Source organism: Thermobia domestica, chromosome 1, assembly GCF_964235325.1.
Source record: "Thermobia domestica chromosome 1, izTheDome1.hap1.1, whole genome shotgun sequence".
Taxonomy (NCBI): Eukaryota; Metazoa; Arthropoda; class Insecta; order Zygentoma; family Lepismatidae; genus Thermobia; species Thermobia domestica.
In genome coordinates, this window is record NC_137454.1 from 5,569,070 (window position 1) to 5,585,995 (window position 16,926).

Genomic DNA, 16,926 nt, shown 5'->3' on the forward strand with positions numbered 1-16,926 from the left:
TAAAATCGCAATTCAAATCTGTATTGGCGAATAAAATCACAAAAAGCTTGTATTACCGTTGGATCGGTCTTTATCAGGTAGTGAATATTTTAAATACTAATACAGTTCAATTATAATCTACTAGTCACCAAAAATGTGTCAGAAAGGCTCACATATCATTGACCAAGCCTTTGCTACCTAATATACTTTGATGTAGGGAAATTGTTTTGTTACATGTAGATTTATTTATTGGTGTTTGAAGATTTTGGATATACTCCTAAATTGACATCTTTGTTTTACATTATATATATATATATATATATATATATATATATATATATATATATATATATATATATATATATATATATATATATATATATATATATATACTTACTGGACTGACTATACTTACTCAGTCCATGGTAGATTTCATGTGTATGTGTGGATAATGTACTAAAGTATTTTTAACTATAGTACCTATAATTCCTCATTGTAATTGGTATGACTGTTTGGTATCATTAGCACTGAATGGATGTAGATATGTACCGTGTCCTCCGAAAACGAACTAAGCGCCATTTTCTTACTTTTAAGAAAATTACGTTTAAAGGTTGATGTCCAGCATTAATGTAACCGTAATCAAAAGTGAAATTATGTTTCTTTTTCTGGAAAGGTGTTGGTTTTCCTCTGTTTTCGATGGTGCAAAACGTTCTGTTTATCAGGAACCAATCGTCGCATTTACGTGGATTTTCAAAATTTGGCGCTTACTTCACTTTTGCATAATACGGTACATATGTTGGAGTAATACATCACTGGACGACATAGCCTCTGTAAATGGATGCATCGACGGGACTCCCATAATCTCTATGTTTATCATTATATGTATTTATGAAATTAGGAATTATGTTCTTACACTATTTACGAATTATGTATATATTTTGTTTTGTTCAAATATCTAAATAGACTTTTATTTTATATGTAAATCGACCTTGAATATGCATATGTTGGATGAATATTTACAATGTTTAAGATTATAGGTGCATTAAGTATGATGTTTGTATTATATTTATATATTTATTGTTATAATAATTTGGTAAGATACTTCCGGTATAGTTATGTTGAAAATGTATCTTGTTATTTGGACTGCATATTGGTTTTTCTATAGAGTTACAAGGACATACATATCATTTCACGTATGGCTTTATTGACTAACATTTGTGTTTGTGTGTTATTGTTAGTGTGTTTGAGTTATTGTTTTTACTTTCTTTTATTTCGTTGCATTTATGAGATTGTTTTTGTTTAGTTCTCCTACGTACTGACTGTTAGTTTATATATTTAAGTAATATTGATGAATGACATTAAATGAAAATGTATGTAATCTTCAAGTTGAGTGATAGCAATTATTGGTATGAGTGGTACAATTATGATTAAATTGTGGTTATATATATATATATATATATATATATATATATATATATATATAGATAGATAGATAGATAGATAGATAGATAGATATAGATATATAGATAGATAGATTCTGAAGTGGGAGATGTGTGTAACGATTTCTCGCTAATCGAGTATATGGTAATTTACTAAATATTTAAAAAAGACAATTTATGTGGAGTGGGATCTATCTGACCGTCTTCATGTAAATGTATTATATACGTGTTTCGATATTATCGGAAGACTAGCACGCTATAGTTATTACTGAGAGCGCCACTTGTTTTGGGTGGTGAAATGCCGAAGTATGGCTGAACAGAAAAAGCGCGCTGGAGTAGGCACTGGCGTAATAAGTGTGAAATTGGTAACTTACTACACCTTTGAGAAGAGGTCTGATAAAATTCATTTATATATAAAATCGTACCAGAAAGTTTTGTTAGATATGAAAACAATAGAGTTTGTGGCAGTGGTTCCCGGTTTAATAGTGCAATCCAATGCATAAGATGGTGTTTAAAAAATTACATTAGTAATCATTCTGTGGATATTATTTCTTTAATCGAATGATCATACATATTACCATTTTGACGTTCTGTTGTTAGTATGGACATCTCCACGAGTGGACTGTTCGTGTGGGTGATCGAGTGGAAAGTTACAAATTAAGTAAATTATTCGAAATTGTTTCTTCAATATGATTTCTACGAGCTAAGTAGAAATAGCTATCTCCCACTTCGTGTGCCTGATATACTATTTAAGAGAAATTCAATACTATTATTTTCTCAAAATATTGAGCGTATTCTACATACGAAGCAAATCCTTGTATGTTGGGAATTCCATTTGAAACCAAAAGACTCAACTTAAGAAGAACAGTTGAAATACAGCTTGGTTATAGATAACATTCCTATTTATGATTTTTCTTCGATAGTATTATTGGGAATTACTGTATATTGTTTGTATTCATTTGAGAAGATTTTTCATTATAAAGAAGATTCCTTTTAAATTCATAAATTTTCATTTATACCTGCCATATATAACCCCAGGTTACTTATATAGTTTGAGAAATGTTAGCTATAGGAAATAATTTTTATTCCTTACTTATATGGAAGTGTTTGATTTAACACTAAATTTAAACAACCTATCTGAAGTAAAATATAATACTAGGCTTCCTCCCTCCTTCTCTTTTCACTTTTATTGGAATTAGTTAAACTACGCTTCAGAATATTAACTAAAAATTGTGTAAAGGGCATTTGGGTGTTTGTTATTATTTGCACGGATCCGAATTCGTCTCATGATGAATTTTGTTACATGGAATTTCCACTGAACTGTCAGAACTGGTGTGAAGTAAACATGTATAGTACAAATATACAATCCACCACCGTTCGAATACCAAATAAACACACTCGTTGTGCCTGCAAATTATTCCCATTGTTGGAAAAAATATCTGTCGGTATCAAAACACAACATTACATTATTACAAACGAATTTTCATATTTCTAAGTTCATAATGTACACTTAAATACACGCACGAAGTCGCACTCAGGTTGCGTCATTATTTCTATTGGCATTATCGAGGTTTCAATCAATAATTTTGTTTAATAGACAAAATGTAATTTTAGCTCAAGTCAAATAATAAAATGTCTAAACGGATTCTTTATTCAAATTTGTATTCATTCTTCACTTCTAACAACAATTGCCCAGCCATCATCAAACCAGAATTTTCACCTTTTTATGAACATTATTCTCTTCACTCATATTTAACATTGAGAATCCCGTAATTCCTATCTATTCCCGTAATTCCTAAATAAGTATTGATACTGAATTTTTCATCCCAAAATTTACAACATATTCATTTTACCGTCACTATTTCTTTGCTTCCTCTTTTTAATTCTGGTCGTCAGTTTTTTGTTGCTATTAATTTCAGCGGCCCATACTTATAAACAACAATCACCGTTTAAGAGAAGCAATTACAACCATCAACGTTCATGTACTGATCGATACCACTTGAAATATTATTAGTTTAATATACTCAACAGTTAATTTCTTTGCGTGGAAAATATAATAAGTTTAGAATATAAATAATTACACATAATCAGAATGCAGCATGCTGATAAAGAAATTTTAGGATGCACATTTGTTACTGTACCTAAATTCTGACTAACATTTTGTAAATATTGAAACTTAGAAAGATGAATAGTCATATGTAGTAATTGATAAGCAATATATATATAATTTAAATTTACCTTCCACTTCTCTTATTTATAGATCGAAAGGCTTAACAGAGAAATACAACCTAATGAAAAATACGAACGGGTCATGCCCGTTACAGCTTTAGAAGACGGTAGTACAGTGTAGGATAATAATAGATTCTGGTAACATATCCATACAAACGCAAAGCACACGATCTATAACTGTAAGAATCAATCTCACGGGATATGAATAATAGGTTACAACATTTCCGTGACAAATTTTCTAAATCAGTTTTCACCAGCCCGTATATTGCTTACCGCTACGTTGGAATATGAGCAAAGATAACGTAAAAAGGATTAACGTTTGACAAAATTACAGTATGAGATATATATATGATATTTTGCAGAAATATCCCCTTCCATTTCTTTGAAACCATTTATTCTACAAACCATCTTTTCGTTCTAACTTCAGTATATAACGATATTCAGTATGCATAATTTTGAGGAATTTTCACAGCTTATAGCTGTAGCGGAAATTATAAAACATTCAGAAACCTTGGTCAACCACTGTTTACACAAAGATAGAAAATCAGTTAGACTCCAAGATTACCCCCACACTTCAGGATCCTCTGCAGATACTTTCACAACAATTAAAGGTATTACAATATCATTAAATAAATTAAAAACAGCATCGCCGTTGCTATGAAGACACCAGCAGTGAGAGAAACACTATAGAAAGAAAACTAAACACAATAAAATTATAACGTGTTGCTCTCCTTTTGCAGAGAGAACCTCTTCTGATCACAACAAATAATATTGCAAACATAAAGGAAAATAAATATTCAAAAAAGAAATAGGAGGCTGGCAACTTACAGTTTTCGAATGGTAAAAATATCGTCATTTTTACACACTACCACCCTTCCGTACATGTTTCCAATGACATATACCACTATTTTTTTCACGAAATGCTACAGCCAACTCCCCAAGGAACAACTTCCTAGCCATAGAATATTATACCAAATTAACATCATTAGCGGCTTAATCTTCTTTAACCTATGCATACAGTCCCTGGGCTTTCCAAACTAATTCCTCAATTTATTCTTCTACTTCCTAGCTTTGGGAAAATTCTCCTTTTTCTCCCAAGCTTTTAGTGCTTATTCTAATACTTTATCAAACTCCGTTTCTTCAGGTGCTACTAAGGTGAGTTTTTCAGTACTAAGTCTCAAATGGAAGAGTTATTTTCAGTGTGTTCTCCCACGCATATGTCGAGTCCGCAAAATACGGCCAACAAGATAGCCCCAAATACGAACTTTAAATGCATAGAAGCATCACATTCTACTTCACAACAGACAAACAAGAGTCACTAATGGATCTCACTTTTGCCATTGCAGTTTCTAAAATCTTACGGCTAAACAAAATAACAAAATTTGTAGCAAATTATTCAAACTGTCATTAACAAAATCAGTGTAGGGACTCAAGCTAGAGCACCAAATTCGTATATTGATGGTAGCACACAGAACAATGTTCAGGTGGTTAACTAATACCCCACTATCTCCACGAAGATATTTTAAATGCGAAACAATGAATAAGGAATAAAATTCCGTCTTACTCAGGCATCTTGAGAAAGCATAACGGTGTTAAATGCCAATGGCAAGCCTAGTACCTAGGTAATGATGAAATAGACAACATACACAATGAGATATTTATTTAAAAAAAATAAATCAGTTACCTTATATCAAAGATAAGATACGTAACTCAGATTTCAATCTGCTACTCGATACAAGTGTTCAAGAATCTATACTTTATCAGTCACTCTTGCCTTCAAATTGTTAACAATTTGCTTTACATACTAAAGTATACTGCACCTCGTACACTCCTATTAAAATTTCAGGCAATTTTATTTATTGCATTATTTAGAATTCCTCTTTTACTAATATTCCGATTTAGTTATTCAGTACATTTTGCTTGAACAGAATACAAACTATAATTTCCACGATAGTATCATAACATTAATACATTTCGGAGACAATTACCGCTTTCCCAATAATTCAAAACTAAAACTTCTCTTTCGGCTAAAATTGATTGGCTCCGCAGATAAACGCGGCAATTGACAATAATGCAACTTAACAGAAATCGAAATAAAAACTAAACGTTAGTTATATATAGGCTTTAAATTTATTTTTTGAGTTTCAAACTATGCATTTCTATCAAAAACACATAACCTACGGACATACGGAATAAAGAAGTATAACTACCCTCATTGCCAAAAGTGCCTTCATATCGCAGTGACGCGTATGTGACCGCGAAGAACTCCAAAGAAGGGATGGTTGTATAACTATTTGTGATTAATATTGAAGAGTTTATATTTTGGCTGAGGAATTAACGTAGTAAAAACAAGAGGTTTAAAGAATCAGTGCAATGTCATTTCCGAAAAGTTTAGTATTCTCATTATTTCGATTTATTGTCTTATGTGTTAACTTAGAACATCACACGAATAAGACCTAAAGAGAGATTTAGAAATCTGAACATTTAGAAACGTCCCACCAGGTGCAAATATAGTGAAAAATTCGAAAAGGAATCACGTAATATGTATATATTTCTTTTTTTTATTCTAAAATATTATTTCAACATCCAAACATTTCTATCTAGGATTACGATATAAAGTGAATGGGTAAATATTTCCATTAAAAGAATTAAATCAGAAAATAAACTCTCTTCCTTATCTAAATTCGAAACCGTAACCGATGTATTCGTGTGCCAGATTTCTAGGACTGAGGAAATAACTGCTTTTACAATAGAGGATCTAGCGGTGCTTTTCACTGTCCAGTAATTTACAATGGTCTGTAAGCAGGACACTTCCCTCAAATGTTAAAACAGCGCGTCAATTATTAGATTCACCTAGCTGTCTTTATTTAAGAATGGAAACTGCTTATGCTGAACATGAATACTTTTCGCTTTTGTAAATCAAGAGCTGTAATCAATGTAAATGAAATTCTAATTGTTATATAAAATATTAAAGTATTTATTCATGAAAAGAAACACATATTGAGAAAAAGAAAATATTTCAATAAAATCTTAAGAAATAAGCAAGTTGTAATTAAAAAGCATATCTCTGAAACTTTCATCACTAAATTCTAGTTCCACTTTCGTAAACAAGATTACGGCTCAGCGAAAGTTAATGACAAGAAACGTATGCGAACCGTGACAGCTAGATATTTATGAAAGTTGATACCCTGACTAATTGTGGATCGTAAATCATTGCCCTGATAGTCACTTGGTGTGGAAATGCCTTGCTTACCCGCTCCGTATAATGCATATACCAAACAGTGAAAGAGTGAGTCTGCGCCGAGTTATAACTCCAAAAACGCCGAAAAAACACAGAAAATGAGAAATATATGTTCAAGTGACCTGGTATCTACGGGAGGGGACACGTGACCAGTTACATAGGAGTGGTATCACACAAGCGGTGTCGCATAACAACACGAACTTATATTTTCTTAAAGAGAGCGTATAGATTTTATGGTATAAAAACCATTAGCCATTGAAAGAATGTATGCAAAAGGTGGGTTTTAGTGTTGCCAAATAAGTGAGATATGACGCTCTAAAATTGAGAAAATACGGGATCCGTACAGAGCAACAAACACATGTACAGCAACCCACAAAAGTAGCTCCCTCCTAAGCGCTCTAATTCATTTACTTGGGGTACAGGTCATTTGCAGTTAAGGGAACGCCTAGACAGATGCAACTAAGCTTACACTTAACTTTTCTCACCACTGCCAGCAGTTAGTAGCACTGAGTCAAGTCTTTAAGCAAGTAAAATTGTGATTAGATGAGGCGCTAATATTTCTTCATTCTGTAATAAATTTTTCTGGTGCAGTGTGTGTTATCCAGTGAACATCATATTTTAATATCAATATTGCTGTGCATGAAATATATTATTTCATCATATACTGTATTTCAAGGAAATAAAAACACTGATAACACATGAGTCAGAAAATGCTTAAAAGTAGACGAAAATATAAAATGTAGAACAACTGCTTGAAATAAGTTTGTAAATCACTCTCTCCATTGACAGACCTTCTCCTATTCTCCATATTCCAACATATTTTTCATTCTAGGGAAGAGAAGTTCTTGCTTATCACTCTAAGTATGCATTGAAATTGAAATTGAAACAGGAACACCTGAAAAAGTTTCTGCCTGGCCGGAATATGAACCCTGGTATACCGAATAGAAGTTGAATGGGCTAACCACTTTTTTAATTACATTTATTGAACTAAATTTACATTACATTACATAACATTACAGATACTGATATTACATAACGTCGGAGAAGGCTACTAGGAAACCTTACAAGATCACTGTGAGAAAATTAGCAAATACAAGGAGGTCAGTCTCAGTGGATTGAAGAAAAGTCCGATTACGAACTTATTTTCAATACAAATAATATTCCTCCACTGTACACTTCGGCAGAAAAGACACAGTATAATAAATAGTATTTCCGATAAGCCAACTAACAGCATTAAGTTTAGTATAGTGTGGCAGAGCCCGAATTTTATATATCGGATTTTTATTTTAATGATCAATTTTTATTTATTTTATGGATATTGGGTTTTTATGAAAGATTAGAAAGCATGTGGTGAAGGTAAACAACTATTAAAAATCGAGGTTAACGCAAGCTGGTAGATTTGTATCATTTAATTGTAGCAAGATCTAGTAAACAAAAATGCACAATGGATAGTCTGCGAATGCAGGAAGAAAATGTTTGTAATGCGTTAACTCCAACATTAATGACATTCTGAAATATCATGTAGTGTAATTGTAATGTGTTTGTGAACATTTCACACATTCACGGATATGAGGAAATTGCCTAGAATCGGGAAATCGGAGCATGTCGAGTGTTGCAGTTTTTGAGTCTTGACACGAGGAAGGAATTTGTTCTTCCGAATGAAAGGAGGTCACACGTGCCTGGCAGCAGACGACGCCGGAGAATTCCAGAACTGAAGATTTGAACAAAACCGAAAGACAGGAGGCTTTTGGATGGAGAACTCGATGGAGAACTGTGTGTTCTTTGGATAGAGAAGTGATTGCTCTTCGGAGAAAGAAGTCATCGCGATCTTGATGGAAGATTCAGCTTTTAGAGAAGCTCCATTCTTTCGTTAGAGAAGTTTTACGAACTATCAAAGTAGTTTGAGTTTTCGTTATTCACCGTATGAATTTAATCACGACAACGGAGAAAAACTAACAGCCATCGTTAGTTTATCCAGAGCATTGAGAGTGAGGCCGGATTCAATGCTAACCACCAATTGACCAGCGACCCGTCCACTGAAGTATCAATCTGGCGATACTGGAATCAACACATCAACACCGAGGTCATCAGAGAACATCGTTTGAAGAAAACTGAAAGGTATGTGTTTCTCCAATTCAGGATTCAATTGCTCATTGCTCGATACACGATACTCGTCTGGCAAAGTTTCCGAATATCCGTCCTAAATTCACAACATTCACACTAATTACATATCACTCAATAAAAAATACAGTTGTTATCCAATGATTGAAATCGATGTGTTATCATTCAAACTCAATCCCCAAGTGTTATGTGTTAAACTATAAACCTCTCGCATATGAATCAGAGAACGTGCCCACTCATTCTAGATGGTGAATGTCAGGTGATCTCCTCAATTCAATTTTGCACCCCAAATTTAGGCACGAATTGAGCGGGTTGTCAATAGGGATATCGCATAAAGTCCGGAAAAATAAGCATACGGCCATCAAAATACTGAGCCGGTTTACAACAGATCACCGCGATTTACGAGGCCCAGATCATAACATTCCGATACACGATGCGAAAATGTATCCAGGCAATCACAGTACACATAATTAGGAGAATCAGCACCATGGATAGGGTGAAGTAGTTCATTAGTAGGATGTAAATCATAAATAAAACTCAACCAAACACTACGAATATCCGAAGATAATATTGTGTTGTGCACATTACGCCAGATAACAGACCAACCATATGTGAAAAACTTCATACAAACTCGAGGCACAGAATGACATACAACACTGTGAAGTAATTCAGCATATAACATTTTAGTGGGCATGTTGATTTCGCAGTGACTGTGGGAAATACGCTCATGCGGAGACGAGTTCCTTTACAAATTTAGGCCAATGAGGAAAAAATCAAATGTAAGACGGATTATTGTCGGTTAATGAAAAGGCCCAGCACGCTATACATTGCGACGTGTGGGAGTCAGAATCGAGGAATAATTTTAATCCAGTACGCATATAAAAAACTTTACATTTTTGGTGCATATTAATAACTTGTAGTCATTTTTGAAGATAAAAAACAATAGGTAGTGGGTCATGGTAATCGAAAATAAAAACCAGTCCACAAAAAACAACCTATCAAAGAATTGATTTTTCTGGCATAAGATTCAGGCAGCGGAAATACCTGAGCAGCATACCACATTTGAAAGTATATAAGGGTTAACAAAACAGGTGCGTTGTATTATGCTCAAATTCCGATATTTGTTAGCTGCAATAAGTAGGCGTAAGTTTTGAGGAATCGGTTGCCAAATTATATCTGTCGTGATGTCATTGCGCACTGTAAATACAATACCAGGGATTTTGACGTGTTCGTCTATCAGATAAGAGTGTTCAAGAGAAAAGGGCGATTGATCCACAGAAACATTATACGCTAATAATTTCAATTTGCTCACATTGATTTTTTCACCACTCACCTGCACAAAAGTCTTTATACACTCTTCAATATGCTCAAATTGGTGCTTCGTAGTGAAAAGAATGTTCACATCGTCACCAAGAGCTTGAACATTGATATTGTGAAAATCACGATTTACTGATCAGGTTACGGAAACTAAATAGTAGAACGGACCTTCAAGTGCTAGACTAAATAAATACAAGCATAAAGCACACCCTTGTCGTGCTCCACGACGAATTGAAAAAGGCGGCGTCAAGTGAGAATGAATTTGTACACGGGAAGTAGCGAAAGAGTAAATTACACGAATAAGGTCAATAAAACCAGCAGGAAACCTGTATGCTTTTAAGGCAGTGTATAGATATTGATGGGATAAAAAGTCAAACGCATTCTGAAAGTCCACTGATAATAAACATGCAGTAGTGCGTTTAAATTTCAAATACTCAGTGATCTCACGGATCTTGCTAAGTGCAGTAAACACATTCGTGGTAGGAAACCACTTACAAGCTCATGAGAAACAAGTTTCAAATGTTGAGTTAAAACTTTAGAGAAAAGTTTCATGTCAATATTAAGTAACGTGATCGGGCGGTAATTCTGTATAGTCACTGGAGAGTTCGCTTTAGGTATGAAAACAATGATACCTTGGTTATCTATGAAATTGCGATGCCTTAAAAGTTCATTTAAAAGATGACATTTCTAAGACCCAACACGATCCCAGTACGTGACATATACTTCATAAATAAGTCCATCAGGTCCAGGACATTTACGATCCTTACATGTACGCAATTCGTCTCGTATTTCTGATGGAATAATATCCGCCATTAATTGTTGACCCACCTCGGGAGACAGCTGGGGCAGTGACTCCGAGAAATATGTCTCGAGTGCGGTAGCATTGATTTGTCCAGGACGATATACCGAAGAAAAATATTCATAAACATGAAGTTGAATATCATGAACATCCTTAACTGCACCAACAACATCTACCGTAATAACTTCAATGTATTGCTGTTGGTGACGTTCCTTCGACTAATATATTGATAAAAGGAGATTCGTTCTGGTTTACAACATGCTTCATGACATGAATTTTTTGATAGCATTGAAGAGTGCGAAGTTGTAAACGTGTAATTTGCCCTTTAACACTATGAATATAGCTGATATTTTGAGGGCTACCAGGTTGAAACCAGGGATCATTTAAGACAGCATAGTAATATTCTAATCTCTGGTGAATCTCGCGCTTACGTTCTTTGCCATGCCCTTGAAGAAAACGTTTTACGTTTGGTTTAACGTAAGAAGTCCACCATCGAGAGACATTCGAAAAATAACGTTGTTCACGTATCCAAAATTGCCAACGTTGTCGAAAAACATTCTTAATAGTATCTGAATGGAGAAGTATGGAGAAGTATGGAGAATGGAGCATTTAATTTCCAGTAACTTCTACCATGCGTATGAGAAACACCTGTCAGAATTTTAAGAATACAATAAACTACTGCTTGATCACTAAATGAGATAGCACGGATGTCCGTTTGAAGTATATTGGAACACTGAGAAGACGTTATGTACCAATGATCTAGTGGTGACATCATGGAACTATTCTTAAAGGTAAATTTTGGGACAGTCCAATGTTGCGACCATACATCTCGAAGACTTAACTCTTGAAGAAGGCGGGTAAAAGTGACGCTAGGCTTGGAAATGCCAGTGGTGTCGATTTGTCGTTCAAGGACATTAAAGTCCCCAGCCATAATTATAGGAGTACAATTATCTGGCCAAAATTGAACAATTTCTTCACTATAAAAATCTTCACGTGAGCGCCTATTAGCTGTCCCAGAAACACCATATACAATGATAATATTAAATCCATCACAAAAGATATTGACGCCACAGCCTGAAGGAAGTCACTTAATAATGCAATGCCCTTTTTGATTAGAATAGCAGTAACTCGGTTCTGAGGACCAAGCTTCACAATCGCAGTGTACCTAATAGAAAATCAAATTTGGACATGCTAACTTCTTGAAGTAGAACCAGGTCGTAATCATTTTGTAGCACAAAAGTTTGCAGTACAAAAGTAGAAATTAAACCTACAAGGCATGTACTACAGTATGTATTTAGACCTACATGGCCTCCATATATTGTAATAAGAGGATCGTGCTGGGAATAAAAAAAACGAAAAGTTACTTAGACAAATCGGAAACTATTAGCATCGAAAGAAATATTTATCTACTAGACGTGCGCTCTAACATCATTTAGTATAGTTACTGCTTAGTTCAAAAAACGAAGCCAGGGGTCGCTCAAGCAAACATGCCGCTCAATCGAGGTCGCTCAGAATTGAAAGAGGCTCAAAGGGATATGCAGTTATACAACGACTTTGGTTAAATTGATATTCCGTTCTGTATCTGGAATATATGTTACACATCACAATTTTACAAAAGAGCAGCGAAAGAAAAAACTGTCTTAGGTTTAATTGTGATTTATTAACTTATTGTGTATTCCTTTACTAATCCTATCATGTAGACACTAATAGATGCCACTGTGAACAACACCACATTGATTTAACGAAGAATACATTTGACATTTCTTCCTATACTCTAAGTAGTCGAGAATTTTAATTTCATAAAACGAATAAACAAAAATGAAATAGAACATAATCAAATATGGAAAGGTCTATTTCCAATCTCTGGTTACACGTGTTTGATTATTGCTTCTAATCTCTAGATGGAGAACGTTCTGCAAAGAGAATTGATCATTCACCTTCCGGGAATGCAATATTTTGTGCAAAAAATCATGCTACGTGTTGTTGAATAGTGGTGTGGAATTGTCCAGTTGGAGGTACAGCACGAAACCCATACTCCACAGATTACTCTACACAAATGTGTCCTACTAATGGTGTGGTGTTTCTTTCTACGACTAATAATATGAAAGGATGGTACTTGAGATTAATGAAGTTTAATGAACTGCACTTGTAACCCCGTAGTTGTTTATCCTTTCAAAACCAACATTCGTAAATTGTCTCCTTCATATCCTCCCTCAATATTTTTAAGGATTGCTTGTTAGTGTGAGAAGTCACTTTTCGATTATTCACGATCGCTTAGTAAAAATGTTTGACTTGAAAAGGACTTGAACTTATGTTGGTTAGCTGCATTACTTGGAAGTCCAGCACGTTACTAGTACATTAGCTTACCACAAAAAAGAAATAAAGCCTAATATTGCTAAGTTGAGCTCTGATATTTGGAATGAACTGCTAGTGTTCTTACTATAAAGATATTTACAAGAACGTGCATGCCAGAATTCATTTATTCGATGACCTGAAGAAAACTTAGTGCCCACTAATAAACCAAAAACATATCATGTAGAAAAAAATTAAAGAAATGACAACATATAATACAGGAATTTTGCCGTGCATATTCAAAAGGTTTCTACTAATAGTAATAAAATAATAATAATAATAATAATAATAATAATAATAATAATAATAATAATAATGATTAACAACAGCAATAATAATAAATATTAACCTTTATTGTATATATAGTCACTTCGATGAACTACTTACATCTTGTTGCGAGCGGACATTGGTTCGAATCCGTTGTGGACTTCGTAAACAGTGGTTCTTAGGCCACAATTGTAAGTCATTAGAATCATAGCTGTTTTTAGTTTTCATATCAGTTATTATTGATAATATTTAATAATAGTAATACTTTTGTCTCTTTTATTTTTGTCTTCATTTCAAAACAGTAGAATATCTGAACAAGTACCACCATAATTCCTCTTATTTTGAATGTAAACGTCGTTTGCAAATAGCAAATAATAAGAATTGAACGTTCGAACGTACCCGCAAATGTCAAGGAAAAGGATGTGGTGGGGTTCAAACCATTCCTACGGTCATTACAAATAAAATAACCACGTGTCTTAATTCTCTCATCTACGATTTCTACGTCAGTTTCTACTTTAATTCAATTTCTATGCTACACAATTTATAACAAGCTTATAAGGATGCTTTTCTTTGGTTTATTTGTTAATCCATTGAGAGAAAGTATTGTTTCTTTTCGCTACAGATAGCCACTCTTTTAACGTTTTTCCTGGCCCTTCGCAATTAAAGTAACTGTCTATTCTCATTCTTTCTGTGAATAATTTATCTTCTATTTGGTTTCATATCAACACGCGCAGGCTTCATATTTTTTTTGATATAATGTATCAATATTTTGCTTGTAGAAGACCCTACTGTGGCTCCATGATTCCCCATGACAGTGCCTCTTCGTTATGTTACGAGATATGAAGTAAGGACAAGCTTGAACATATTTATTTAATGTGGAAATTGAACCAGTCATCAATGGAAGCCAAGCAGCCTTCAACAGTTCACTGCCTGATGTCATTAACACCAATATTCTGTTGTACGTCACAAGATGACTTTACATCGAAAGATTAATTAACTATTGCTTTGCTGTTATTAAGGAAGTCCTTGGACTTGTAATTTGTAATAAACAGTGGTAGCGACCTTCAGAACCTTCACCCTTTAACAGTCTCACACGCGACGCTTTTAATTTGCTTTCTAAGATCAATTGCTTCTCTCTATTGGTTCGACCTCATTGGCCCCTAATAGTCAGGCTACTAGAAGTTTCATTTATTTCTCCTCATCAACAAAAGTTTAATAGTTCTCTACATAATCAATCCACAACGTACTACTTAAGAACCAACTACAAAACTTAAAAAAGAATATTCTACGATTATTCGTATTCGTCTTTCATTTTCAATTAGTGTTAGTGAAATGTATTTTCGTTTGAAAGTCATTTCAATGTACAAATTATAGAACCTGTTGCTAAACCGTTCAGTAATCGTAGAAATACGATGAACAAATAAATTGTATTGGTTCGATTAGGTATGGCTGAGAACCTTCATTGCCAGCGTAGACGTTTCTATAAAAGAGTCAAACATTTACTGTTACTCTGCTAATTGACAGTGTATATTAGATCAATATGCAATATAAATCCATTAAATAATTACAATATTACATTTCTTCTGTCTGAATAGCACAGAAAAGCAACATTGCCTCAATAGTTTTATATCTTTTTAGTTTACACTAATCTTGTTTTGTTTGTTGGGAGTTACATCTCTCAACGTTTCTAACACTGTATTTGATGTGTGTTATTGTAGTTTCCTGTTTATTCGTCTGATGCATCACATACTAGGGAAAACATTCGAAATTGATAAATTCATCATTTCTTCTGTAAAGCAGTGGTGTAGAATAGAGTCACCTCATTTCCACAAACGTGTATTTAGGGCATAAAAATAACGTTGGATAAGTTCTCACACACCAGGTGGAAACTACATTGAGTGGCATGGCCTTCTGTCCAAAGGATAAAGGTATGTTTAGCTGAATTTACATCATCATATAGAAACTAATAAAAATATTATAACTATGTCTGTAAACGTGCTGCACGCCCATTTTATCATGCGCGCTCTACCGCGAATTCAACATTGAACCAAAAATTGAATATATAAATACATGTGCTGTTAGTTACCAGAAATAATTCCAGAAAGACATAGATATTTAGGTCATGTGCATAATGTTAAATATACTGATATATAATATTGCACATGTATTGCTTTTTTTTTCATCCTAATTGAGAAACACATGAATTCTTTGTGGACATTTTTATAGTTAAATAAATTGTGTAGTTATCTTTGCTGCAAAACAGAACACCTGTTAACAATATACTATACTGAAATCTCGTATACTCTTCATGCAACATGTTCACTCCTGTCAGTCTGACGCAAGTGCTATGAAATGTAATAATATAACAAAAATATAACTCATCCAATGAGAATATGATCATAATCCATATCGGAACAGTAAAAAAATTAGTTCAGAAATATATAATTATGGAAAGGTGATACTCCACTGAACTGCTTTAAGATAAATTATAGGCAATTTGGTATAAATGGTCCACTTTATTTCAGGTTTCAGGGTTGGCATTTCTGTTAAAATCGTTTTAGAATTTAAAATAAAAAAAACAACTTAGTTTTCTGTGATACAATACGTTGCGTGGTGTATATGTTCTTAGGCAACTTTTTATTTGTTCATTTAATTCATTCTAAAGACTAAATAATATATTCGAATTTTAAGCTCAGTTTTTTGTGCTCTAATATATGTAATCTGGCAATATACAACATCTTTAACCTACCTACGTTCTAGTAATATCGTGTTCTTCATTAGCTTAACAAATCATTATGCCATATGTGATTTTCGCAGAATAACGTTTGATATTCTGAAGTATGTAACTTATTCGTATCAACCTTTCCTTGTTCATACTTAATGCAATATAAGGTAGTAGTACAAATTTTGAATACATTTCTGTAAGAACGGTCAAGTAGACCGATAGTCAGTGAAAGTTACATTAATATAATGCATTAAAATCAGTGCTGATTACTTGGTTAGAAATATGATATGATAGTTGTATTCGTGAATAATGATTTATTTGTGAAGCAAAACTATTCGTGGTCTACAGTAGTTTGCTTTATTGAAATATGTGATATCCGGATAGCATTTAAATTTAAAATGAGTTTTTTTTCAATAATTTATTTTCTCAGAAATTTTCATGCAATCTTTAAACATAT

At 33.6% G+C, this 16,926-nt stretch overlaps 1 protein-coding gene across 1 annotated transcript in view; it reads right to left on the reverse strand.

Moving 5' to 3' along the window:
- LOC145665852 (trypsin-like) overlaps positions 1-16,926 on the reverse strand; it is a 141,845-nt gene that overhangs the window by 101,588 nt on the left and 23,331 nt on the right. The gene's annotated exons all lie outside the window — the stretch shown is intronic.